General features: G+C 35.0%; 2 protein-coding genes across 2 annotated transcripts in view; one reads left to right on the top strand and one right to left on the bottom strand.

Moving 5' to 3' along the window:
• Positions 1-27,781, bottom strand: part of LOC136848232 (protein TEX261) — a 166,537-nt gene that overhangs the window by 22,403 nt on the left and 116,353 nt on the right. The window lies entirely within an intron of this gene.
• Ms (Myosuppressin) overlaps positions 2,043-27,781 on the top strand; it is an 82,890-nt gene continuing 57,151 nt past the window's right edge. Inside the window, exon 1 of the mRNA XM_067120585.1 lies at positions 2,043-2,266. The gene's annotated coding sequence lies outside the window, so the exon portion shown is untranslated. The remainder of the gene's footprint in view (positions 2,267-27,781) is intronic.

Here is a 27,781-nt window from a genome sequence, read left to right as displayed (position 1 = left end):
AGTCTGAAAAAATTTTTAAATCTTATGATGTGGTGAATATATAGAAAAGAAAAGTTGAGATCTCCAGTGTGAGTGTACAATTTTATATATATATATATATATATATATATATATATATATATATATATATATATATATATATATATACATACATATACATACATACATATATACATACACAAACATACATGCACACGAACGCCTTTTCCCTTCTGGCTGAGCACAGAGCAAATCTTTATATTCATATGGGGACTCATCTTTGTAACAATAAAAGCCGCTGTCACCAGTACGGCAATAAAGGAAGAGCTTCAGCCCAGACTACGCAGAAAATTAAAAAAAAAAAAAAAAGACGCCATTGAAGCTATATTTAACTTATTTTATTCTTCGTCTGTAAGATATTTTTCTTCTGAGTCACCTATGACAATGTCTTACTCGTAAAGAGTCATCGGATATCAATTAAAGTACCTGCGTTATTTCCACAAAATCTGGCATAAATTCATAAAAATCAGAGAAATAATACAAAAAAATCTGAGAGATGGTCTGAAAATCTGACAGAGGTCATCTAAAAATCAGAGAGATAATTTAAAAATCTGAGATAATCTAAAAATCTGAGAGATAATCTGACAATCTGAAAGGGATAATAAAAAAACAGAGATAATTTAAAAATCTAAGAGATAATCTAAAAATCTGAGAGACAAGTTGAAAATTTGGAAGGGATGATCCAAAATTCTGTGACAATATAAAAGTCTGCGAGAAAATCTGAAAGGGATAATCTAAAAATCTGAGACAACCCAAAAATCTGAGAGATAATCTGACAATATGAAAGGGATAATCTAAAAATCTGCGAGATAATCTGAAAATCTGAAAGGGATAATCTAAAAATCTGAGAGATAATCTGAAAATCTGAAAGTGGCAATCTAAAAATCAGAGAGATTATTTAAAAATCTGGGACTCTGAGACACAATTTAACGGCTGTTAAACACTGCTTTAGTTTAGATAATTAATAGCGTACATCTATCTCGAGGGTCGAGGAGACCAGATAGGCTTATCTATATTTCTCATCTTATTTAAGAGATTCGCGTTCCTTATCCACGGGTCTTGGCTTAATATCATGGAACCCATATACCTCGGTTAACTGGCCTTGAGAATTTTTATCCTCTGTATAAAGTCATGGTGGATTATTAAACCATTTTTGCTTGCGAAAGGATTACAGATACTACCAGAAATAAATAATAAATAAATATATAAATGAATATATATCAGTCCATTAAAGACTTGGAAATAAAGCAGAAACCAGCCTCTCATTTTTTCACTAGTGGTGATGCGTGATAAACAAATCGCGTGTTAATGTGATTATAATATATATATGTATATATATACATATTTATATTTGTATATATGTGTATATATACATACATACATACATATATATACGCACATTGTACAGTATATACAGTATGTATATGTATATACTGTATATACGAGTATATATGATAAATCCGTGCGTACTCCACAAATGAATCCTTTTGTCGAGAATTAATATCACACTGCTTAGCGAAACTCCAGCTCTCATTAAGCAAGCAAATTATCAGTTACAGAGGTATCTGTCACAAACTGCAAACCTTTGTGTAAACTGCAGAGTAGATTTAATTAAGTAAACGAATAAATCCTGCTCTACTTATCACCGGGTGGGAAATTCAATAATTTCTCCGAAGGCAAATGCGCCGTGTATGTGCGATCCTCGTCGCGAATGCAAAGGTCCGTCTTAATTAACGACGGAACGACCGTCTATAGTCTGTTCTGTACGGTTCATAAAACAAGGTACATATTTGCCGCAAGGAAACGATTCAGCAAGGTTCGTATTTTGGCAAACAAGCAATGCAATATCCGCGGGCCCAATGGGATAGCGCCAAAGTTATGACATCACCGTGTGGGCGGTCTCATTGGCCGTTGGAGTATGACGTCTGCAAGGTTCCCCAGCCAATGGTAGTGGGCGGTTTGAGGTGGTACATAAAGGTGTGTAAGCGTAGACTGATGCGATTTGGTTTGCTGCCTCCCGCTGTAGAAGAAGGTCCTCCTCACTGCGCCCCGAAACCTCGCCGTCAAAGGAAGCAACAGGTTCACTGACACTTCGGCATTCGTCCTCGAGAGCTCTTGGAAGCAACAGGCTAACAACACTCGCTCTCTTTTCCACCCCCTTCTCTCTCTCTATCGCTCGCGACCACCTCGCTCTCGGCGTCCCTCGTACTCATCCAACACACAAATCGTAAGTACTTGATGGCCCCTGTGTTATTTCTCCTTGCTCGTCATTCTCTGGTTTTCGCAGGTGCTTCTCTTCCAAAAGATCTGCCTCTTGAAATAAGTCAGGTTTCAACTGTCGCACTTACCCAAGTGAAAACTTATGCTTTAGTTCACCAGCGCTGAATTTATCCAAGATTCCAAACACACACGAAGAGATGTCGCGGAAAACACAAGTCTCAGACGACCTTCCGGTAACTTTAACTCAGAGTTAACGGAGGGTTACCTGTTCGTTAGCCAATTGAACGCCTGAAACATTCCGTCAACTTTCTAAGTCTTTGACAGAAAGACCCATTCATCCTCCTGTGCAATTTGCTCAGTAAACACGCAGAAATGATATTCTGTCATTGATCAATATTACTATCAGTTCCCGTTACCCCTAATCGATATTATCCTGATAGTTTGGCGTTCCCATTATCTGCAGGTGTTTTTCATGCTTTGTGTTTACCTGTGGTCTGGTGGCGTGTGGTACGATCGTGTGTGTGTGGGGTCGCTTTTAAGTTAATTTCCATCGTTTCTTTCCATCCATTTTCTTAAAATTCCTCTCTGCATTGCTAACTTTTTCTTACAAATCCTCTCTGCATTACCTACTTCTTTATAGACTGTCTTAATCTTAATTTACCTAAGTCCCATTTATGTCCCCTGCTATTACCTCTCTCCTACGTTTCAAAAATTCTGACCAGTTAGTTATCAATAATCAGGTTCTCTACAATGACACTTTTTCGCGGCATATACAGGTAGAAAAGATGATTATTAGTCATAGCCTATGAAGACAGTTCAAAGCTTAGAAATGAGATACGTAAATAAATTTATTTGTACAGAATTTTTAGACACTTTACCCTAAAAAAATGTCCAAGGGGGTAAAAGACTAATATGATTTTTGTTAACCTTTCGTTACACCGATCCCTTTTCGAATCAACTGTAATATTTCTTGAAGCTGTTAAGTGTTGTCAGTTTCCTTGAATATTTTGTCCTTTTCGGAGATGAACTGACAAATGTATCAGTAATACCAAAGACAGAACCAAATTCTATACGTGTAGAAATCCTCGAGAATTTGAATGAAAATTATTTCAGTTACAAGATGTTATGCTAGACTTCTCTGTTGGTTGGGCGCAGTCTGGATGTCCACAATATGCCCATTATTTCCTTTCCAACCCTACTACACTTAGATCAAGGGCTCGGGCTGGCATAAGGCCAGCCAAATCTAAACCAATTAACCATCCATTCAGTCGAAGAAAAGGTGTTCATAGTAAGTATTAAATACTTCCCGTAAACGTCTTGCATTGCTTATCATAAGCCTAAGGTTTATTATGTCTCTTTCACTAATCGCCTTCGGAATTTCATGCTTTATTAATTGTAATATTAACTTTCTCTTGTCGATATTGGTGCACTGACTTCACTTTCCATTTGGGAGTTCTTTGTCAATTATAACTCCAGGTGAGCTCTCCAGACTGACTTAATATGGGCACTTAAGAGATAAAGTTATTTTGGGAGGGACTTACTGTAGGCACTTGAGAGAAAAGGTAACTTGTGAGAGGTCTACCAAAGGTACTTGAGAAAAAACTAACTTGTGATAAGCTTAATAAAGACACTTAGAAGAAATAGTAGCATTCCAAGAGGCTTACTAAAGGAACTTAAGAAAAAAAAAGTAACTTAACCATACTTAAGAAGGTCACTTATCACAAAACGTACAAGGTACTTAAGATAAGAAATAACTTTCCGAGAGACTTACAAAAAGAATCTTTGAGAGACAAAATCATTTAGCAAATTTGCAAACCTTGAGAAAATAATTTTACGTAACTTCTCTTTGGTGTAAGACTTCCCCTAGTGCCAACCACTGTGCACATCTCGTTCTTGCGACCCTTTCTAATATAACTGGTAACTTTCGAAGATTTTTATTTATTTATTTTTTACTTAGAAGACTTCCCGTCCCGTAACTTCTGGAGGTAAAAAGTCCGGACGGCGTAACGACGTCAAATTGCGGAACACTCGAACATGCTGGCGTCTGAGAAACATGCGAGAGGAGTGGTAATCACATTGGGCACTGAAGTTAGTCTGCATCCCTGGTACATTTATACAAATTCTTTATTTTACGATATATTTACCAATTCTTTCGTCTACGATATATTTGCCAATTCTTCCATCTACGATATATTTGCCAATTATACTTACCAATTCTTTCTTCTACAATATTTTTGCCAATTCTTTTTTCATGATGTATTTACCAATTATTTCTTCTTCGATATATTTCCCAATAATTTTTTACGATATCTTTACCAATTCTTTCTTTTATGATACACTTACCAATTCTTTCTTCTACGATATATTTGCCAATTCTTCCATTTACGATATCTTTGCCAATACTTTCTTCTACAATATATTTGCCAATTCTTTTTTTATGATATGTTTACCAATTATTTCTTCTGCGATATATTTCCCAATTCTTTTTTACGATATCATTACCAATCGTTTCTTTTACGATATATTTACCAATTCTTTCTTCTACGATGTATTTGCCAGTTCTTCCATCTACGATATATTTGCCAATTCTTTCTTCTACGATATATTTGCCAATTCTTTTTTTATGATATATTTGCTAATTATTTCTTCTACGATATATTTCCCAATTCTTTTTTTTACGATATATTCATGCCAATTCTTTCTTCTACGATATATTTGGCAATAATTTCTTTGCAATATATTTACCAATTCTTTTTCTTCTACGGTGTATATATATATATATATATATATATATATATATATATATATATATATATATATATATATATATATATATATATATATATATATAACAATTCTTTATTTCACTATTATTTGCCAATTCTTTCTTTTGCGATAAGTTTGTCAATTCTATCTTTTACGATATATTTACCAATTCCTTCTACTACTATATAGTTGCCAATTCTTTCTTCTACGATATAATTACCAATTCTTTCTTCAGCGATATCTACATATATCCATTCTTTCTTTTACGATATCCATACCAATTCTTTATTCTAAATTTACCAATTCTTTCTTCTATGATATATTTAACAATTCTATTTTCTACGATATATTTACCAAGTCTTCCATTTACGATATATATACCAATTCTTACATTTACGATACATTTACCAGTTCTTTCTTTTACGATATATTTACCAGTTCTTTCTTTTACGACATAGTTACTAATACTTTCTTCTACGATATCTTTACCAATTTTTTCTTCTACGATATATTTACCAATTTTTCTTCTACGATATATTTACCAATTTTTTCTTCTACGATATATTTACCAATTTGTTCTTCTACGATATATTTACCAATACTGTGTATTCACCAACCCTATCTTTTCCGATGTAGCTACCAATTCTTTCTCCTACAATTCTCTCTTTGACGCTTTCATGAAGAAGTGTTTCAGTGGTAAGATTCAAAAGACGATGTCATTTTACACTAAAACGCGCTCAATAATACACGAGTTCTATCTAACAATAAAAAAGGAAAAAAATGGCGCTTGGCGACCTTAACGGAAACATATTTATTTCTTACCAAAAAAAAAAAGTGGCAGGTGTCTACATGTGCTAATACAGCAGTACTTCTGGAAGATAAATCTTTTATTTATTTATTTATTCAACAAGTTCCCATTTACAGATATGGCTTCTAGTTCAAAGAATAGCAGCCTCCATTTCTCTAGTTAAAGGGATACCTTTGTCACAGAGTTTTCTTTTTTCTAAATCTTTTATTTAACGTTTGATTTCATCAAGGAGCTCGTGTGTGGGTTATTTCAGTAAAGTTTGCTCCTTAGAATAAGAGATAACACGAAAAGCCAGGAAAAATTCTAGTTTAGCTTCTGTCTTCTTTTCCGTTACTTCGTCATTCTCTTTCTTTGTTCCTATGACAACTCAGGAGTCCTTGGATAGCAGACGCTTTAATGCTCATCTTCTCCTTGTATAACATATTTTCTCATCCTTCCATGAAACGCAAAATAGTTTTATCTATTAAATGCCATAAGGTGGAGGTTTTTTGTTTTACGTCATATTTCTTGGTAGCTGGGACAATCAGTAAGTATCAGAATGTGAATCTTGGCTAGATTTACGCGGTATCAAGATGCTTCTTTGGCATTCACGATTATTCTTTTTTAATATACACTTACTCTGAAAGATATTTCGCATTCCAGTGCTAAGGCTGATTTTCAAAAGGAGTCCCAACTTCTCTTGTAAGAAACGCAGTCACTCGACTGCTATACAGTGACAGTTTCATGGAATAAGAGAATCATAATGAACTTAGTTACAGAATATGGATTTTAATGTAAATAAATGGCCAGAAATGGCCCCACTGGAAAATGAACTCCATCCCCACCTGGAAAGAGAACTTGAGCTGGTGCGGGTTATCACTGGCAATAAGGATAATTCTCGAATGAAAAACTTACAGTAAATTCGACGCTCTTGACACATAGTGCAAAAGAAATTTTTTTTTTATATTTCCACATGCTAAGAAGTGTTTGTTAGCTTCTGTGAGGGGAGAAATATAAAGATTCCAGTTCAATGAACATCGCTTTGAACTCGACTCTAAGATTTTGGTGGTGTTTTTATCTCCAGTTGTTAAAAGCATATTGGATACAGGCAGTGTGCATGAGCGCGACAGCACGCACACACCCACACACACATACACACACATATATATACACGTGTGTATATATATACATATATATATATATATATATATATATATATATATATATATATATATATATATATATATATATATATATATATATATATATATATATATATAGCTTGTGTGTGTGTGTGTGTGTGTGTGTGTGTGTGTGAGAGAGAGAGAGAGAGAGAGAGAGAGAGAGAATTACAAATATCGTTTAATATCAAATCCACTATACCTCGAGAATAACTTACACTCAAAGGGCATTTTACCTGATAAATGCTTTTGCCCCGTCTGGGATTTGAACCTGGCCCTATGGTTTAGAACAACGATAAACGGTGGTCAGAGTCGACTGTTTATCGTAATTTCTAAGCCAAAGGGCCAGATTCGATTCCTGGACAGGACAGGTGCACCCATCAGTTATATTTCCCATTGGGCAAAAGTCATTCCCAAGGTACAGTGGATTCGATACTAAACAATACTTGCGTCTTATTATATAGCATTTATTGACTTAAGCAGTGAATTATGTACCTAGTAGCTAGACGACTGTGGTGGTCGCAACTCGTGTTAAGTAGGGTATATAACTAGCTACCTCAGCTAAACAGAATTGCTAAGAACTAGAAGGCTAACGCCATTCGACACCATGTCCTTTGAAAGGAAAAAATGTCATTATATATATATATATATACATATATATATGTGTGTATATATATATACATATAGACATATAGACATACAAACACATGTGTGCATATACAGTATATATATACTGTATATATATATATACATATATTTATATATATATCTATATATTTATGATATATAATCACATAAATATATAGATATATATATATATATATATATATAAAATTAATATATGTATATATATGTGTATACATACACACATATATACTGTATATACACACGTGTTTGTATGTCTATATGTATATGTGTGTGCGTGCGTCCTCATCCTAAAGCAGGTGGCGGCAGCAGGTGGGAAAACTCATCGTTAAGCCTAATTCGAATATTACTGTACGATTCGTATCCACGATACAGCTTCGGACTCCGAGGGCATTACTTATTCATGGAATCCGTAAACCCCGAAGAAATCCTCCGAGGGAGAAAAGTGCTCGCAATACCTTGTAAATCCTCATTAACTTCAAGGGTGAAAAGAGAGAGAGAGAGAGAGAGAGAGAGAGAGAGAGAGAGAGAGAGAGAGAGAGAGAGAGAGAGAGAGAAGGATTACTCAACTTCAACCTCCGGATGATAACGTCCGCCTGAGCAATGGATATTTTATGGTGGGTTTGGGCTTACCACTGGGAAGTTCGCTTCTGTTCGGGAGGAAAATTCGCTGTTTTGAGAAAATTTGCGCGATCGGAGAGCCGTTGCTGGTAATCTTTCCTTTATGGCGCTTTTCTGGGGAAATAGGCAGGAAAGTTGGACCGCGGGCTTTAGCAACTTGATTATGCTATCATAACGACAACACACGAAATTTTTAAAAAGTTCGCTTTCAACAAATCATCAGCTTTATTGCAGAAACGGATGATATTAAAAAAGAAATATATATAATCAGATTATCGTTACTGACGTTGATACTTATACTGATATTATCATGCAGTTGGAAGTTACAGAATAAAGGGTGATAAATTGTTCATTATTATTATTATTATTATTATTATTATTATTATTATTATTATTATTATTATTATTCAGAGAGCCGTGTTTCCCAAGAAACGCCATAGACTTCTAATCTCATTATTATTATTATTATTATTATTATATTATTATTATTATTATTATTATTATTATTATTATTCACCAAACCTCCTGTTAATGACAGAAACTAATTCTTTCAGCGAAGAGCTACTGTACAGTAACTAACGATGAGATAACGACGACAAATTATCAACTTCAATACAGAAACGGATGGTATTAAAAAAGAAAAATACAGTGAACTTTGAGTACATCTCTCTCTCTCTCTCTCTCTCTCTCTCTCTCTCATTCCACAGCTATATTGCGAGCGTTCGGTAACATATGTATCTTGGCAGTTTTGCTTCATCTACGAAAACGTGGACTAAAAATATTACGGTGTATTTTCGCTACGAATTTTTCTTTTCCATCTGGAGACAACAGCGTTATGAAGAACAGATGTGAAGACGCAGATGCTAGCCAATGACTAATACTAAAACTATACTACTCCATTATTTCCCGGTTATATTGCTCGTGACTCGTAATTACTCGGAATATCATTCATATCCTCAAGAAATAAAGGATCTTAAAAGCACATAAAATCACTTAAAGTGGAAACATCGAAAAAAAAGTAAAAAATGCGCCGAAGCTTCTTCGGCGCAATCGAGTTTTCTGTACAGCCGCTACAGCGTATAATCAAGGCCACCGAAGAAGACCTATCTTTCGGTGGTCTCGGTACGATGCTGTACGAGCCGCAGCTTATGAAACTTTAACCACGGCCCGGTGGTGCCCCGTCTTATATCGTTGCCAGAAGCACGATTATGGCTAACTTTAACCTTCAATAAAATGGAAATGACTGAGGCTAAAGGGCTGCAATTTGGTATGTTTGATGATTGGAGGGTGGATGATCAACATACCAATTTCCAGACCTTTAGCCTCAGTAGTTTTTAAGATCTGAGGGCGGAGAGAAAACGTGCGGACGGACAGACAAAGCCGGAGCAATAGTTTTCTTTTACAGAAAACTAAAGAGCAGAATGAACGGCCAAGTCTCATACCATATATATATAATTTTTTTGTAGAGGAGGCAAAAAATATTCCTTCTTTTCCATAATGAGGCAGATACTTGACAGTGGCAGCCTCATCTAGATAATGGCCTTGCAAAATCTATGTAGCGTCAGATAAAAAAAGCTGTCAAAGCTGTTTTAAGTTGCTACAGCAATTTGTATCATTTTTTCTATGAAGCAAAGTCTATAAAAAATATTAAAACATATAAAGAATTTTAATTAGGTACGGTTAATGACCAAAGTTAAGGTCTTAAAATCTTTGCTTTTAGATTCACTGAAGACAATGCTGATAAACAATTAAAAAATGTATGATAAACTTACAAACTCCGGTTCATTACCAAAATCAAATCCTTAAACGTTTTATTTTTTATTTATTTATTTCTTTTTTTTTGCAAAATATAAAAAATGTATGATAAACTTACAAACTCTGATTCATTACTAAAATCAAAGTCTTAAGGACTTTGTTTCAATTTTTTTTTTTACAAACTACGAAATCTTTTTCTTTTTCTTTCTGACAAACTCCAAAAACTCTGAACCTTTTTTTTTTATTTATTTGCTTTTTTTTTTTTTGCAAATTCCAAAATCTCTGAGCCTTGTTAAAAGTCCTCATCTTCGATCTCATTAAGAGTTAAAGACTTGACGGCTTGTTAAAAAAGTCAGGACATTAAGAACTCCCTTCTTGGAAAGTATATATCCAGGTATTTTTTACTGAAGGATGAGGAACGATAAAAAAAAAGGGGGGGATTCCGAAATATCGGAAGGATTTCACTTGCCAACCATTCAAAGCAAAAAAAAAAAAGACACCATTAAGTGGCGTTTCATTCGAACAGTTTTGCAAGTACGAAGTTTTATTTACTTTTATTTATTTTTTTGTTGTTGCTTTGAGCCGTAATTGAAACTTCGTAAATAACTTTCAGAACGTTGGAGTTAAAAGGGATTAGTATTATACGTTTTGCGTGACAGTTACGTAAAATACTTGCTGTATTCCGCGTGTGTTCGTGTGTCAGTGCACATGTATGTAAGTACATAGGTGTCACTGTGTATGCATACAAAACTTACACACATTCTAGCATATACATATATATATGTATGTGCTAGTGTGTGTAAGTTTATATGCATATACAGTGACACCTATGTATATATATACGCACACACATATGTATACATGAGTGCGTGTGCGCATAAGCACTATCAATATTTACTTTATATTATTATTTACGAATACACAATATACTGGTAAATTTTCTTCAGAGCATGCTACAGAAGCCAATAAGTTCTTAGGACACCAAGGAAAGTGTACAAGCTGGGGCAAGCAAGAAAGCACTACGCAAGACAGAGAGGTCTAAAAGAAAAATGTTGTCATGCAGCCTCTATGTATGGAGATTGAGAAGGCGTGTGGCTGAAAGATTATTATCTGCCATGCGGGCAACACTCTTAGCGCACAGTTGCCGGTTACTGCAAGATACTCCAAAAAATGAGAGATCACTGGGTACATGCCATGTTGATGAATTATCTTTACGGAAATTTTTAATTTTACTGGACTTAATCGAATCCCTTCCGTAGATTTTAATAATCTGATTGGCGAATAATCAATGAGTTAGAGGATGTGTACAATCCTTTAAGGAAAAAATGTACGATGCCATGGATTACGTACTGCGCAACGGAAGCTAAAACTTCCGAAATGAAATTAGCAACAACAGAGTTTTGTTAAGAAATACGAACAGATGAGCAGGCATACCGACTGAAGAGTACTCTCATTCATTAAAAAATGAAGTCTGTCATCAAAGTCGTAAGACTGCGATGACTGAATACGTGATTATCAATATGAACTGAAGGGTCTGCGTATACTTCTGCTAACGAACTGTTGACCTCTTTCATTATAACGGAGCCAAATCACAGAGTCGACCTGCCAATGGGTCATTGGATGTGCTGTGATTCTCACCCGCACATCCTTTCAATTTGTGTGGAAGGGGGGTGGGTGCTGGGATCTACTTTGTCGTTGAAGGGAAACTGGTTGAGACACACAAACATGCAAATTATAAATATACATATGTATGTATGCATGTATGTGTATATATATAAATACATATGTATATATACATATATATGTGTGTGTGAATGCATGTGCATATTGACGTATTCAATACAACACACACACATATAATTACATGTATATATATACATATATATATATATATGTATATATATATATAATTACATGTATATATACATATATATATATATAGAGAGAGAGAGAGAGCGAGACAACGAGAGTCGTATACATATGGACGCACACACGCATACACAACAACGCCCAACACGCCAAACACACACACAAAACGACACCTGACCATCATAACAGAATAATTTCCTAATTATTATTATTACATTTCACCTACTGAATAATAATAATAATAATAATAATAATAATAATAATAATAATAATAATAATAATAATAATAATAATAATAATAATAATTTCCGACGATCCGTTAACGACAGCTCAGCGGTGGGAATTTCTGCGACTCTCATCAAAGTCTCGCGAAATACTCTTAGTTTCTTTTGGGCTGGCCCCCCAGGGGAGGAGGGCCCGGTCTTATACTCTGGCATTATTAATTTCCCCCTGGTTCAAACGCCCCGTGTGTGTTTTTCATCATCGAGATCTGCGTGAAGTTATTTAGTTATTTGCAATCCGGGATAACTCGAGAGATGTGAGAGTTCTCCTTTGGTTCTTGGGCCTCTTTCATCCTGGGAAAGTCTTTTGAAAGCTGATCTTTCTCACGCACTTTTGGAGAGAGAGAGAGAGAGAGAGAGAGAGAGAGAGAGAGAGAGAGAGAGAGAGAGAGAGAGAGAGAGAGAAAGGAGAATGTGGTTCTAAAGAGCTCTGGAAGAAAAGTAAGGAGAGAGCGAGAAAAAGAAACTAAGTTTTAGTACAACAAGGTGACGAGAGAGAGAGAGAGAGAGAGAGAGAGAGAGAGAGAGAGAGAGAGAGAGAGAGAGAGAGAGAGGAGAGAGAGAGAGAGAGAGAGTCTGTAGGTCTAAGGAGAACTGGAAAAAAGATGGGAGACAAGGAGAAAGAAGACTGTAAGTTTAAGTATAATAAGATGAAATAAAGGTGAGAGAGAGAGAGAGAGAGAGAGAGAGAGAGAGAGAGAGAGAGAGAGAGAGAGAGAGAGAGAATATAGATTTTAATATAACAGGAAGAAGAGTATGGTGAGAGAGAGAGAGAGAGAGAGAGAGAGAGAGAGAGAGAGAGAGAGAGAGAGAGAGAGAGAGAGAGAGAGAGCGAAACCATCATTGACACCTTTCATATTCATACTGGGATCATGAGACTGATGGCAATCTGTACCTCAATTTAGCATAATATAACTGTAACATTAATGCCTTGGCTAACACATTATAGCGTATTTTCCTTTACTTTCTAGGAACATTTGGAAAAATAATATCAAAGGTAGTTCGCTGCGATTTTTCCCCCTGGAAACAGTTGTTTAAAACGGCACAACGAATTAATGAAGCACTTACTAGCAAGCGAGTATTCAGAGCATTTTAGTTTACATCAGCACTACCATCGCAAGAAAGAGAGACAATCGCTTGAGAGAAAAGCACTGCAACGATTAATTCCATTAAGAGAATAAAGAACCTGGAGGTTCTTTCAGCGACTGGACAGCAGAGCAATTTCTCAACGCGAGTGGAACAAAAGACCTAAATCTTGTGGCATCCAGATCATCATCCTTGCCAATATAAGGAACCTGACGAACAATAATTAGTTTTCCCAAAACAATAGACGACGTGATTTTCAATTGCTGAGATGAAAGATGAAGTAAGATTGATGGCAACAATTGTTAACAATGGCAAATTGTACAGTATATCACAGACACCACAAACTACGACAGATCTCAGTGTCAACCAGAAATGTTTCATTGATATTTTCAATGTACAGACAATATCATAGGTGGGTTGAGAGATCGTATTCTGTAATACAACTAAAATACACAGGGAAATCTTTTACTCTTTCAAAACATGTAGATAAATGTATTTTGCAACTAACAATCATTTTCTAGTTTCTTCTCTTCAACCAAGCACTAATTAAGTATATATATCCAGAGAATCATTAAGGAAACAAATATATATATATATATATATATATATATATATATATATATATATATATATATATATATAAATAAGTGAAAGACAATTTTTTAGTTTTTAAATATATATATATATATGTGTGTGTGTGTGTGTGTGTGTGTGTGTGTGTGTGTGTGTGTGTGTGTGTGTGTGTGTGTGTGGATGAAAGGGAGATTTTGTTTAGAATATTTAAATAAAAAATTCTGCAAACCCATCGACGATCATTTGATTTTATGACTCCGGATTGCGGAATCAGATCATTCAGTGGGACTGGAGTTCCTACTTCAATGTCTGCATTGAAATCACGGCCCCTGTTCGTCAGTATTTGGCGAATTCCCACTCACCGCCACTCTCAGGGAACGAGACATTTGATGTCACTGAGGATAAGTGTCGTAATCTACAGTGTATCCTTTACTCGTAAAGAACACATACTAGGAAACATACATACGCACAGATCACGCACACACACAAACAAATATGTATGTGTATATGTGTATATATATATACAAATATATACACAAAAAAAACATGCATATATATGTGCGTGTATGGCTTTTATATGCTTAGAATCTTCATATCTCATAACATCATTTTTCTCTCATCCTGGTAACGAGAACAGACTGAAGACGTTTACAATTAAATTCACGAAACGTGTCCTCAAATAACAATATTCACTCCTGAGTAACTTTCCCACCAACGAATGCCAGACTCCTCCCGAGTGTCTTTCAGTATAAAAAAAAAAAGGAAGACAAATAAAACAAAAGAAAGAAGAAAGAAGAAAGAAGACTTAAGTGAATGAAACAGCCGGCGCAATGCGAAAGGTCGATCTGCGAAGCGGAATTCCCTTTGAAACGGAGACCCAGAAATGCATCCTGAAAGACAAGCTTAGTATAGGGGGTGGAAAAAAAAAAAAAGAGCAGCTTTTGATGTTCCATTAAATTTCAGGGAGAAGAGGAGCCAGGGGCAAGGGGAGGGGAAACCAAGGGAAGGGGCCGGGGGGGGGGGGTGAGGACGCCATCATTTGACAGTGCCTCTCGCGACCGGCGATGTCTCTCCTCCACGAGAGAAATGGAGAAATGGGGAGAGAAGAGAATAGGAATAACGCAGTGTCTATCCTCCCCTGCTCTTAGTGTCTTGCCTCTCTGAGACTTTCTTTGGAGATCAAGATAATCTCTCGGCAGCGTAATGTAACGGGTAATGTTCTTTTTGCATTATCTTTTTTTACGTGCGTTTGCAAGCATATTGATGCTTTTGAAGATGGAGATGGACGAAGGTGTGTGTATATATATATATATATATATATATATATATATATATATATATATATATATATATATATATATATATATATGTGTGTGTGGATGTAGATATATATACTATGTATACATATATATATATATATATATATATATATATATATATATATATATATATATATATATATATATATATATAGTGTAAGTGTGTGAGAGAGAGAGAGAGAGAGAGAGAGAGAGAGAGAGAGAGAGAGAGAGAGAGAGAGATAAGGAATATTGGTTGTATGTATCCTACCCGTTGTGAGATGGCCTAATACCTGCCAACAGTAGAGTTGATTAGCTACAACAAACGCCCAAACAGCTCTTTTGAAGCGTGCCTAAAAACTGTCTTCAGAGCCACATAACAGCGCCGTTGAATAATGAGGTAACAAGTAACAATTCCTCAAGCTATATTTCTCTGTAGCAGCGAAGAAAATACAGAAAAAAAAACAAGCCTTTAGCACAAATGAAGGCAGCTCATGTTTTTGTTCCCATCAGACGACGGAGAAAACAGAAGCATCTTTTTCATTTAGTCAACAGAAAGGATGAACTCTTCTCTGAAAAATACGAAGGAGGTTAAACAATTTTTTTTTCTTGTGTAAACACTGAAGGGGAAAAGAAACTTGTCCCTTCGCGTTCGCAAAAGGAACACACGCATGTAAATGATCCTTGCTCCGTCTTCTCCCTCTACGGCTGAAGGAGTTAATTAAAATTTTACAGCGGAACTTACGATGGAAAGAAAATATTTCCCTAACCTATACAATTGCGGTACCGGTCGCGCAAAATGGACGTAGACGAAAGCGCCCGGCGGGGACCTCATCTTCTTAAGAAATGATTGGAGGATTTTGTTTCTTTTTTCTGTTTTTGTTTATTATTTTGATAAGAAAGCTTCAAATTAAGTACATTTTTAAATATTAGATCCGTTTTACAATCTTCAAGCAAGTACGGTGGAAAATTGTATTTATGCCACAGCTTATCCATCATTCAGTCGGAATTTTGAAGACAGTTTTTTTCAAAACCCGTTCATTTAAATGGAAAGCAACAATCTTCAACAAATCTTGAATACTTTATCCAATAAATGAACTTGATAAAATGAGAAAGCAAAATATGAAAGCCTGGAAGAGAATAAAAAAAAAGTTATGACGGAGATGCGAATCTACGTAAAAAGAGAAAATATAATAAAAGCAAAAAAATGAAAAACATAAATAAATAAAATAAATAAATAAAGCTATACATCTCAGTGACCTTTCCCTGTTGAATTAGCCGGAGGGATTTGAATCTGTTAGATTCTCTCGTTAAGGGCTTCAAATGCTTTGAACTTTGGAAATGTTGAACCTTCCATTAATTTTATTGTTTGTTGAACTTTTTAAAATAAGTTTTCACGGATTCCAACTCAAGGCCTTGTTCATCTCGATTCCCCGCGATCAAAGCGAATATTCTAAAGCGAGCCAATATTCATAAATTTATCACGGCAGCCGATCTGTAACGCAGAATTAAATATAATTCCTTTCCCACGTCAATCATAAATCCCCAAAGTGAGGCCAGATATCAATAACTGACGTCATTATATCATCATCGACGCATTTACAGTTTTGATAAGCGTGACATTCGCGGAATCACACACACACACACTCTGCTGATTTCGTCTGCAAAGTAAAATCTACCTTATATCCGCCTGTATGAAGAGCGAATATTCACAGACGCGTGGTGATGCACTGGGTCACAATCTGGAACTCGGTGGCCTCTGTCAGCTTCTTCAGTCCTGTGATCTCTTGTGGTGTAAGAATAAAAGATGGGGGTTTAATGAAGTCGCCATTCATCGTTCCTTTGATCTAGAATATTCCACAGGAGCACGATAACATTAGGCCTATTTCCAGGTAGTTTCAACTTCCTTTACTTGAAAGAGGCTGCACGTACCGCATATTGACTTTGTGTTCTGCGGTAGTCCGTTAATAATTGGCCTATTTTCAGTTAGTTTCAACTTCCCTTGCCTATAGAGGATTTACAGACCTCAAACTAACTTGGCGTTTTACAATATTCTGTCAACAGTAGTCCTATTTTTAGCTAGTTTCATCTTCTGTTGCCTAAAAGTCTGCATAAACCTACCTAAAATTAACTTGGAGTCTTGCAATTTTCCGCTAACAATAGGTCTATTTTGAGCTAGAGCCTACTTTTTTGCCTGAGAGAGCTGCACAAATGTCTTACTGAGTTTTTCCAGTGTTCTGTCACCATAAGACTTATTTTGAGCTAAATTCGCCTCCCGTTGCCTAAAAGGAACCTGCATATACTTATTAGACCGTCCTCCAACCGCAGCACTGGAACATCCTAACACGGAAGGTGTCAGGAATTGTTAGGAATTGCCAGGGATCTTCAAAATTCCCATAAGGTTCAGAGGTCAGGCGCAACTTGGCGAAGCTTAAGCCACGGATTGCGCTAACTGGATTTTCCAGCTAAACCGCTTTTGGAGTGATTTACTTCGCCACGCTAATAAAAACTTTGGTTACAAAGTCTCGGAGACTGAACGAAAGATACCGTACAAGTTACCTTCCTTTTAATTAAGAAAGTCGGGAGAAGCAAGTTCCTTGCTCGAGATCATTCTGGTAAGGGGGTTCAGTTTTCAATGTAGGTGCATGTCGATCAACGCCCACGCCGAACAACGCACGCGTACACAGGCACCCGCCCACACACACACACACACACATATATATATAGGTGCACATATGTACACACACACATAAATATATATGTCTGTGTGTGTTTGTGCGTATGTGAACGTGCACAGGAAATTTTGAAAGCCACGTGACATTCGTTTTTTCAATATTCAAGTTTCATGCACACCTTTCACAAACACTCCAAGTTATATTTTCCTCCGTAAATATAATATTTCACTGACAATTCCTTCTATTAGAAACACTTTCCAGTTCAACCTCGTCACTTCCCTTGTCACACCTATGCATATGCATAGACTCACGTAGGATGTTATATATATATATATATATATATATATATATATATATATATATATATATATATATATATATATATATATACATATATGTGTATAAATATATATACATATATAACCCAGTGTTGTAGTATTCTGGTAATCTTTTTATATCAAATGAAATTTTACCAGATAGAAAGCCCATCTGATTGCGTTGTAATGAAACCACTTTTTACAATTAAAGTTTTTCTTTCTACGTCAAAATGGAAACTTCAGGAATGGAATGGGCCTAATACCAGTCCTATTTCAAACGACGACACAGCAATCAAAACTAAGTAGTTTCAATGTCACGAGTGTGGGAGGGTTTTGTGATGATTCTCTGACTTTAAACATTTTTTATGAGTACTGAGATTTAAAGTTAGTGGACAGAATGTTATCGGTATATCTTTAAGTAAGAGAGAATTGGTTTGGTTATGAACTTTTTCTTTATTGGTTAACCAGAAGCTGAAAAAAAGAATAAAGCTAAACAGCAATAAACCAGTGAATTAATTTCTTATTGTTCATGCGCTTGAAATCAGAGACACTCCATTAAAAAAAAAAACTACAGTGTGCGCGCAAAGACTTATAAACTCTACGGTTTTCACTCGCCTAGTTTCACATCAGTCACGCCATACTTTCGATAGCTACGCCAAATGGTCTCTAAAATCTACATAGATAGATAGACAGATAGATAAATGGATAGATATTTAAGATTTACGTAAGAAAAAGTGAGAGTTCTCTTTCTCGAAAATAACTAATTACGGAGGTTATTACGGAAGAAGAGGAAGTGACTGAGATATTCCAATAAGATTTCCAGTATACCGGAGACTTCATACAACTGGTTTCACATACATATATATATGTGTATGTGCGTATTTATTTTTATGTGCATACATATATATACATTTATAAATCATATATATATATATATATATATATATATATATATATATATATACATGAATAAAAACGATTGATTAGTTTATGTTTTCTTAAAAAAAAAACTTCTGGAATTCCGAAATTCCTGGCTAATTACCCCCACGGGGAAAGTGACGTCATCTCACGTCCCTCCATCCCCCTCCCCCCACCTTCCCGAAAATACCGACAGCTATTTGCATCATCGAAAAAAGAAAAACCTGCATCAGCCAACAAATTGCAAGTTTGTTATCGGCACTTGAAAAACTCCAAGTGCCATCAGTTCGCTGTCGTGTTTTTGGAGGAACTTTTCCGCGGTTCGGTAATTGTGACAAGTGCTTAGACAAGTCGTAGTGGCTTCGCGGGACGATCTGAGTCCAGATAATGTCGAGTGCGTTTGTCTGTTTTTGGTCAACATGTAGGTGAATGAAAACTATTTTAAAAGAGACTCTCTCTCTCTCTCTCTCTCTCTCTCTCTCTCTCTCTCTCTCTCTCTCTCTCTCGTCAATGGGATGAAGCAGTATATAAAGTTTTTGGATGAAGCGGTTTATAATGTTCTCTCTCTCTCTCTCTCTCTCTCTCTCTCTCTCTCTCTCTCTCTCTCTCTCTCTCCACTAGGATGACACAGGATATAAAGTTTCTCTGTTTCTCTGTTTGTCTCTCTCTCTCTCTCTTTCTCTCTCTCTCTCTCTCTAGTCTTTAGATAGGTAGAAAGCCTTATGTGCCGTCGTACAAAAGGCATGATTTGAGAGTTGTGTAAACATAATTTCAGGTTTTTTCCCTGAATTCACACATATTCATGTACTTATGATAGTAACTGAAGTAACGGCATAGCAGTACCTTAACAGTAATGGAAGTAACAGCGAAAGTAGCAGGTTCATAATATCGAAAGCAACAGCAACACTAGTGACAATGATAGCAACGGACCTTACATAATAAAAGCAGCAACTTCACTAGAAATAGCAGTCAATAAATAATAGCAGAAGCGATTTATAGCTGTGACAGAAGCAGCAATATCATTAGCAGCCTGGCAGCAAATGCAGGAGAAGTTACAGCAAGGGAGGGAGGGAGGGAGGGAGGGAGGGAGATAGAAGGGAGAGGGAGAGTGGTCTCTGTGACGTCAGAAAAAGCAATATGCCGCGTAAGAAAGATAACTTACCCCACCAGGACTGCTCCAGACCAACGCGACTCCTACGTCAGTAAAATAGGCCGAAATATCAACCAGTTGTTCGAGGAAAAAAAGAGTTGGGGGGGGGGTTTACACATGTAAGGCTGCGAGGTTTTTTAATGAACTTTTTTTTTTATTTTATTGGAACTTTTCCCTTATCATTACATTCAAGATAATTTTATCACTTGTGTTGTAATTACCATCATTATTATTCCGATGGTTTGCTACAAAACCTCATCATCATCATTTTCATCATCATCATCATCACTATTATTGGATATTTAATCAACTCATCCCTCATTTTTCACAGGCCTCAATACTGATGATCAATTATGCTACCTGACACCGGAAGCGATAATTATTTGACAAAAATCATCATGTTAGCGACCCGGCTGACAGTGTAAAATGAAATGAAAAAAAAATTCATTTTAAAAATACGGAACATGGGTTGGGTTCTTCACTGTGTATTCATGAGCTTCGAAATATTAATATTTTTAGTTTTTTTTTTATTCTTCGTTAACTTCGGGGTGAGAGTTTTAGCCAGCCAGCGATGTCCTTATAATAAATTAATTATTTCAAAGGACATTAGTGAAAGGATATTACATCAGCATGGCCAAAAATTAATATTTTTTTTTAAACTGATGAGAAAATATCGTTGAGCAGGGTGCGACCCAAGTGCGTTATTATTATTATTATTATTATTATTATTATTATTATTATTATTATTATTATTATTATTATTATTATTATTATTATTATCAAGGGTCTGTTTATAAAATTAGAGAAAAAATACATGTACATACATACATACATACACACATAAATGCATATATACATATATGTGTATATTTTATATATATATATATATATATATATATATATATATATATATATATATATATATATATACTGTAGATATATACATATGTTTATATACACACACATATATATATATATATTAGTCATTTTTCCTAAATATTTTCCTTCGATAAATCGTATTTGGGAAAAAAGTCAATTTTTGTAAAAAAAAAAGTTTATGAAATACAAAAGAAAAATAACCTTAATATGCTGTCATTTTTCCAAAATATTTTCCCTCGTTAAATCGTATTTGGAAAAAAAAAGGTAAATTTTTGTAAAAAAAAAAAAAAAAAAAAGTGTTTATGAAATACACAAGAAAAATAACCTTAATATGCTGTATAAAACCAGGATACATATGAGAATAAATGACGAGACCGTGTCAAACAATACAGAATCCATACACAAAATCCATTTGAAGTCTAGAAGATTTGTTCGTTGAGAAATAAAGATAAAACAAAGATACCGAAGAATGACTCTACAAATATCATAAACAGATAATGAAGGAAAGTATACAGCCTAGAATCCTTCCTCAGACCCATGTCTGCAGACCATTACCCCATGAAATGAGTGTACGCATAGCAGCTGGCAATACGAGAGAGAGAGAGAGAGAGAGAGAGAGAGAGAGAGAGAGAGAGAGAGAGAGAGAGAGAGAGAGAGAGAGAGAGAGAGAGAGAAAATCAAAAACTTTATTTCCATTTTACAATGGTATTCTACATAGCATATTTTGAAAATATATACAACGTCTATTGACTTACAAGAGAGAGAGAGAGAGAGAGAGAGAGAGAGAGAGAGAGAGAGAGAGAGAGAGAGAGAGAGAGAGAGAGAGAGAGAGAGAGAGATTAATTTAAAGTGTACGGTTGGATAAATGGGAAGTTGAATACAGAAAGAGGGGAAGAATATAACTGATAATTGGAAATATTAGGAGAGCAAGAGAGAACCAGGGATTGAGAAATTACGTCGGAATTAAGAATGAGAGAGAGAGAGAGAGAGAGAGAGAGAGAGAGAGAGAGAGAGAGAGAGAGAGAGAGTTATTAAAGAGGAAAAGGGTGGGGGCTGTCATATGAGAGAGAGAGAGAGAGAGAGAGAGAGAGAGAGAGAGAGAGAGAGAGAGAGAGAGAGAGAGAGAGACCTATTATCGCTGAAAAATTACATTAGATAAGGCAGCTGCTGCACTGGTTATTTTATTTCTAAACATGCCGTTAATCTGTCCAAAACGATTTATCAATATTACCCTTTATCTTTTACCAGTCATTTAATAGCTACAATTTTACGTTAATAATAATAATAATAATAATAATAATAATAATAATAATAATAATTATAATTATTATTATTATTATTATTATTATTATTATTATTATTATTATTATTATTATTATTATTATAGCAGTAGTTTCAATAGCTACAATTTTACGTTAATAATAATAATAATAATAATAATAATAATAATAATAATAATAATAATAATAATAATAATAATAATAACAGCAGTAGTTTTATATTATAAATAGATCAAGCCTTTTTTCCCAAAAGATGGTGAATAACAATCAAGCGACAACGGGTCTGGTCAGTACTTGGATGGGTGATTTCCAAATGTCAAATTCTAAGGACTGAAGGGTATACATCATTTTCATGCCAAACCAAAACCGGATAAAAGAGGGGGACTGATCTTAGGGTGAATGACCCAGTCCTGTAAATATAAAAATACAAATAACACGAAATTTAAGCGTTCTAAAATTCCAGCAAAAAAGATTGTTTAATATACTTATGCAAAGGCTCATCAGCAACATGTTATCCCTGCTAACTTATTTTTCATGCGTTTTCATGTCTCCAAGATGTAGTGCCTTCTTTCTAATATATCTACTTCCCAGTCTATCCAGCTACTCCCTAAGTTCTCTCTACTCTCCCTACTAAATATTAAAACCTAACTGTCAATTTATTTTACCTATGCTCACATATTTTCTCTACATGCCCAAACCACCTCTGAATCCACTTTTCACTGACGCCACCCTTCATATCACACCGTCGTGTTTTTTCAAATCCTGTAGATTTCATTTCAGGACCAGCCGCTTTTTACTTATTCATCTGCAGGAACTTTACTTCATTTGCACAAATAGGAACTGAGTAATAATTTGACTTCATAAGTACTAAAGTAATTAACTATTCTAACAGCTATTTTAATGCTCTTTAATTCTTTTCTTCTTGTTTTTACTTTTTTCCATTAACTTACCTCCTAATTTCAGCACTTCTTTCCCTCATTTCCTTCCCAGCATTCATCATTCCTCCTCCGCGACTTTCACTTGCTCTCTTAACTTTCCCCTCTCGCTAAAATCCACTTAAAACTTTCTCCCCTTAAGCGCACCTCCAAACTCCTCTATCATTAATCTCTGACACTTAAAGAGTCGGTGTTTGCAATCAACGTTGCAACTTCTTCAAACGTCAGGTACCGAATATTTATTTGCAGTTTCTTGCATCTAAGTCTAATAATGATAATAATAATAATAATTTCTATTGCTACAATTTCTACAAATAATGATAATAATAATGACAATAAATATAGTATTGCTGTTACTACTATAAATTATAATGATAATAATTATTGCTACTATGAATAATGGTAAGAGTAATAATAATGATAATTATTACTACTACTACTAATAATAATAATAATAATAATAATAATAATAATAATTATTATTATTATTATTATTATTATTATTATTATTATTATTATTATTATTATTATTATGTTCAAACGGCATACAGTAGTGAAAAAAGAAAAAATTATCTAATACTCATTTAACACAATTATACAACCTAAACACACTCCACTTTTATTGCAGCTATTCTAATAGCTCTTAATCAACTGTCTTCTAGATTCTAGACCACACATCACCAACACTTTCCACATCGAAAAATTGTTCCTTCGTATACTTTCAGTAAACGCATGTGAGCAACATACAGTTTTATCAGCTTAATTCCCAAATCTGACGCACCCATTTCAGTGTTTCAGATAGTCTGATTGAATTGCTTTATAATTCCGCATCGTATCTTAGCTACTCCCTTCATAAACTTTCTGTAGATCTATTCAAGTAACAAATTTTTTTTTATCCATCCAATTACTACCGAAATTTCGATACAGCAATGAAGATCCTAACATACGCCGTTTTGGGAATATGCGTAGACCCCTGAAACGGTCCCCAAATCCTTATCTTATCCTAAATACGCATTTCGATATTGATCACTCAGCGGCCGCCTACCTACCACCACCGCAAAATCCAGGTATCTTAATTTCTTTTTTTTTTTCTTAGTAATTCTGACGCCAGGTACCAGGATTCGCCGGAATGGGACGGAAATGACGTCAGCCGTTGGTCCTGTTCCCTGTTCACGCATTTCCAAACTACTATTTTAGAAGAGTCTCGAGGGTAATAGTCTAAATCTGGAGCCGTGGATTTTACTAAAAATACGACACACCAGCTCCCATTCCCGCTGGGGAGAGGACTAGCCTTAATCTTCTTTGATACAAAACATACAATACTTTGACATGTGCTTCGTCAGCGACTGTGATCGAGAGCAAATAGGAAATCTGAAAGTTATTGGACAATGAAAACATACTTGAAATAATCTCCCGTTATCGGGGAAGATATCGAGCCCACTCATTACTGAAGCAATAAGCTATAGGAAGCTATGTCGGTATGAAGACTTGATTTCCAAGAGCACTGACGCAGATTATTTATACCTGTTTCATTTGGTTTTAAATCAGCAAGAATGTAAGATTCATAATTCAAATAACGGGGAAGAGCCTTGTCACAAAGTACACACACACACACACACACACACACACACACACACACACACACACACACATATATATATATATATATATATATATATATATATATATATATATATATATATATATATATATAAGGTACCCTGCATTCATTAGTATTTATTGCCATATTTATGCAATTACATTAAGAAAAACGTTTTGTATATACCCAGTTGAAGCGTCACAACAACAAAGGTATCGACACAGAAAAATACATTATTAAAATCATTGTATTCTTTCCCTTTCATAAAAGTCTTTAATAAAGTTACAATTCATAAAAAAATAGACACTTTCCCAAATTTCATCTCCACAGCAACGCCCGAGGAAGCAGCGGTACTCCCTAATAATAAAGCATGAAAGCGAATTACTAATGGCCAAATAATGTCCCATCTTTGATGGAGTATTTGACAGCTGCCAATCGTCTATTAGGCCTGACGTCTGTCCAGCCGGATTAAGGGATCAAAGACGTCGTTCCGATCCAAAGAGCAGGATTAGTCGCCTCTCGTTTCATTTTAAAGGAGTTTCGATCCTTTCCAAACAATGGAACGGTTAGTCTTTTGTTTTTTTTTGTTTTTTTTTTTATTCGCCTTCTCGCGTGGTCGGTTTCCACCTTTTATATGTTACGTTTTTCATATGGTTGTTTATTTATTAATTTCGTTACTTTGTCATATATTTAGAGATTATAGAATGGAGTGATGTTTCTCATAGTAGGGATATGGGTAAGGAGATCGTTTGGTATATTCATATCTAACTGGTTTAAGGTCTAATTAGAAGCCTTAAAAAGTTCCTGTCGTTTGTATTATTATTATTATTATTATTATTATTATTATTATTATTATTATTATTATTATTATTATTATTATCATTATTATTATTATTATTATTATTAGTAGTAGTAGTAGTAGTAGTAGTAGTAGAAGTAGTAGAAGTAGTAGTAGTAGCAATAGTAGTATTGGTAGTAGTAGTAATAGTAGTATTACAAGTAATAATAATAGTAGTAGTAGTAGTAGTAGTGGTAGTAATTATCATTATCTTTGCTCTTAATATTATTAAAAGTAGCAGTAATATAATTATTATTGTTATTAGTACCATTATTAATAGAGATAGTAATAACAACAGTAATTATTATCATTATATTAATAAAAGCAACAATAATTATCATCACTACCAGAACGATCAGTAAATAACAGCGGTGAGTAATTGTTATAATAATTTTCACTGACAAGTAGCATCAGCACCAAACGTAACAAAAACAGCAGAAGTAACAAGCGCAGCGAAAACAAAATAATCAAGAGTAAGACCAAACAGGTTCACAGTAGCTTAAGACCACTATACTCTAGTAGGTTCTTAATCCCGTTCAGCCCTTCAGCAGATTAGACTCTTAGACAAAAGGCTTGATTTAAGAGAGATCAGAGTTGAAGAGACGATACGAGATGAATTGAGTAAAACGGTGTCACTTATCTCTTGTATTTATTTATTTATTTTTTTTTTTATCATCTGATGTTGTAAAAACGATGAGATTCAAGATGGTTTTTGGATGAGCCTCGGCGCCCCAGTTGGAAGAGGAATGGTTACGGATTTTGAATGTGGGTTGTATAACTTCTCTTGATGTTCTGTTATGCTCTAAACTTTTACAAATTATTTCTGTTATGTATATGTGTAGGTCTGCATATATGTATACATTAAAAACAGTATAAATGCATATGGAAATATGAAAAGATACACACACATACATTATATATATACAAATATATACAAGTACATATACATATATATAATTATATATGTGCGTCTCTCTCTCTCTCTCTCTCTCTCTCTCTCTCTCTCTCTCTCTCTCTCTCTCTCTCTCTCTCTCTCTCTCTCTCTCTCTCTCTCTCCCCTCAATTTTTTCACTATAACTAAGAGCAATAGGAAAGACTCAGACTATCTATTTGCTTCCAAAGTGATAAAAAATGCTAATTGCCTTTTGCAGTCATACTAAAAGGGCATATTAGCGTTTAAAGCTGTCATTCAGAGAAAAGCCTAATATTTTCGCTCTCTTATATTTATGAAGATAATGAGACCCACACGACAGGGAAAATTCAGTAGAATTTTTCATGGATTTTTCTATTTGGCCCCCCCAAAAATGTCTTTTCGTTTTGAATGCCTTCAAGAAAATGCTGTATTTTATGCAGTTTAAATGGCAGTCAATTAGTAAAAATTATTTACAAACGTTTTTCTCGTTTGGGGCGGTGTATAGGAAACGTTCAATGTATTATGGAACATTTTTATAGAGCGGAACAAAAATATATCTCAAAATAAGTTCAAACTGAGAGAGAGAGAGAGAGAGAGAGAGAGAGAGAGAGAGAGAGAGAGAGAGAGAGAGAGAGAGAGATTAATGCAGCCCTGATTAATTTGATATGACAACCAAGAGTGGCTGCTTGTCTCAGAATTACTACCGAGAGAGAGAGAGAGAGAGAGAGAGAGAGAGAGAGAGAGAGAGAGAGAGAGAGAGAGAGAGATTTATAGTACCCCAAGCCTTGTCTAAACTCGAATACTATCGGACCCGCATATCGGAAACATCAGAGACACTGAACGGAAAATCCAAAGGTCGACACCCACCGGATCTCTTTCAGCACGAGCAATTTAAACTTTTAAAAACGCCGACAGGACTCGCGCTTCCGGTCCTTAAGTTTCGGCGTGAACAGATGGCTTCGGCGGCGACGCGGCCGTCAATCAGGATTTGTCCGGAATTGTTTTCATTTTTTCTTTTTTATTTCTTAATTTATGGTTTACTTTTCTTTTCTTGGAATTCGGTGTTGCTGACTAAGTCGGAATATACTGCTTGGGCCTGAGTGAGTCAAGGGGCGTTTTATTATTATTATTATTATTATTATTATTATTATTATT

Source organism: Macrobrachium rosenbergii, chromosome 18 (assembly GCF_040412425.1).
Source record: "Macrobrachium rosenbergii isolate ZJJX-2024 chromosome 18, ASM4041242v1, whole genome shotgun sequence".
In the NCBI taxonomy this organism is placed as follows: Eukaryota; Metazoa; Arthropoda; class Malacostraca; order Decapoda; family Palaemonidae; genus Macrobrachium; species Macrobrachium rosenbergii.
Note: the sequence above shows the minus strand (reverse complement) of the source record. Positions and strands in the feature narration are given on the sequence as shown.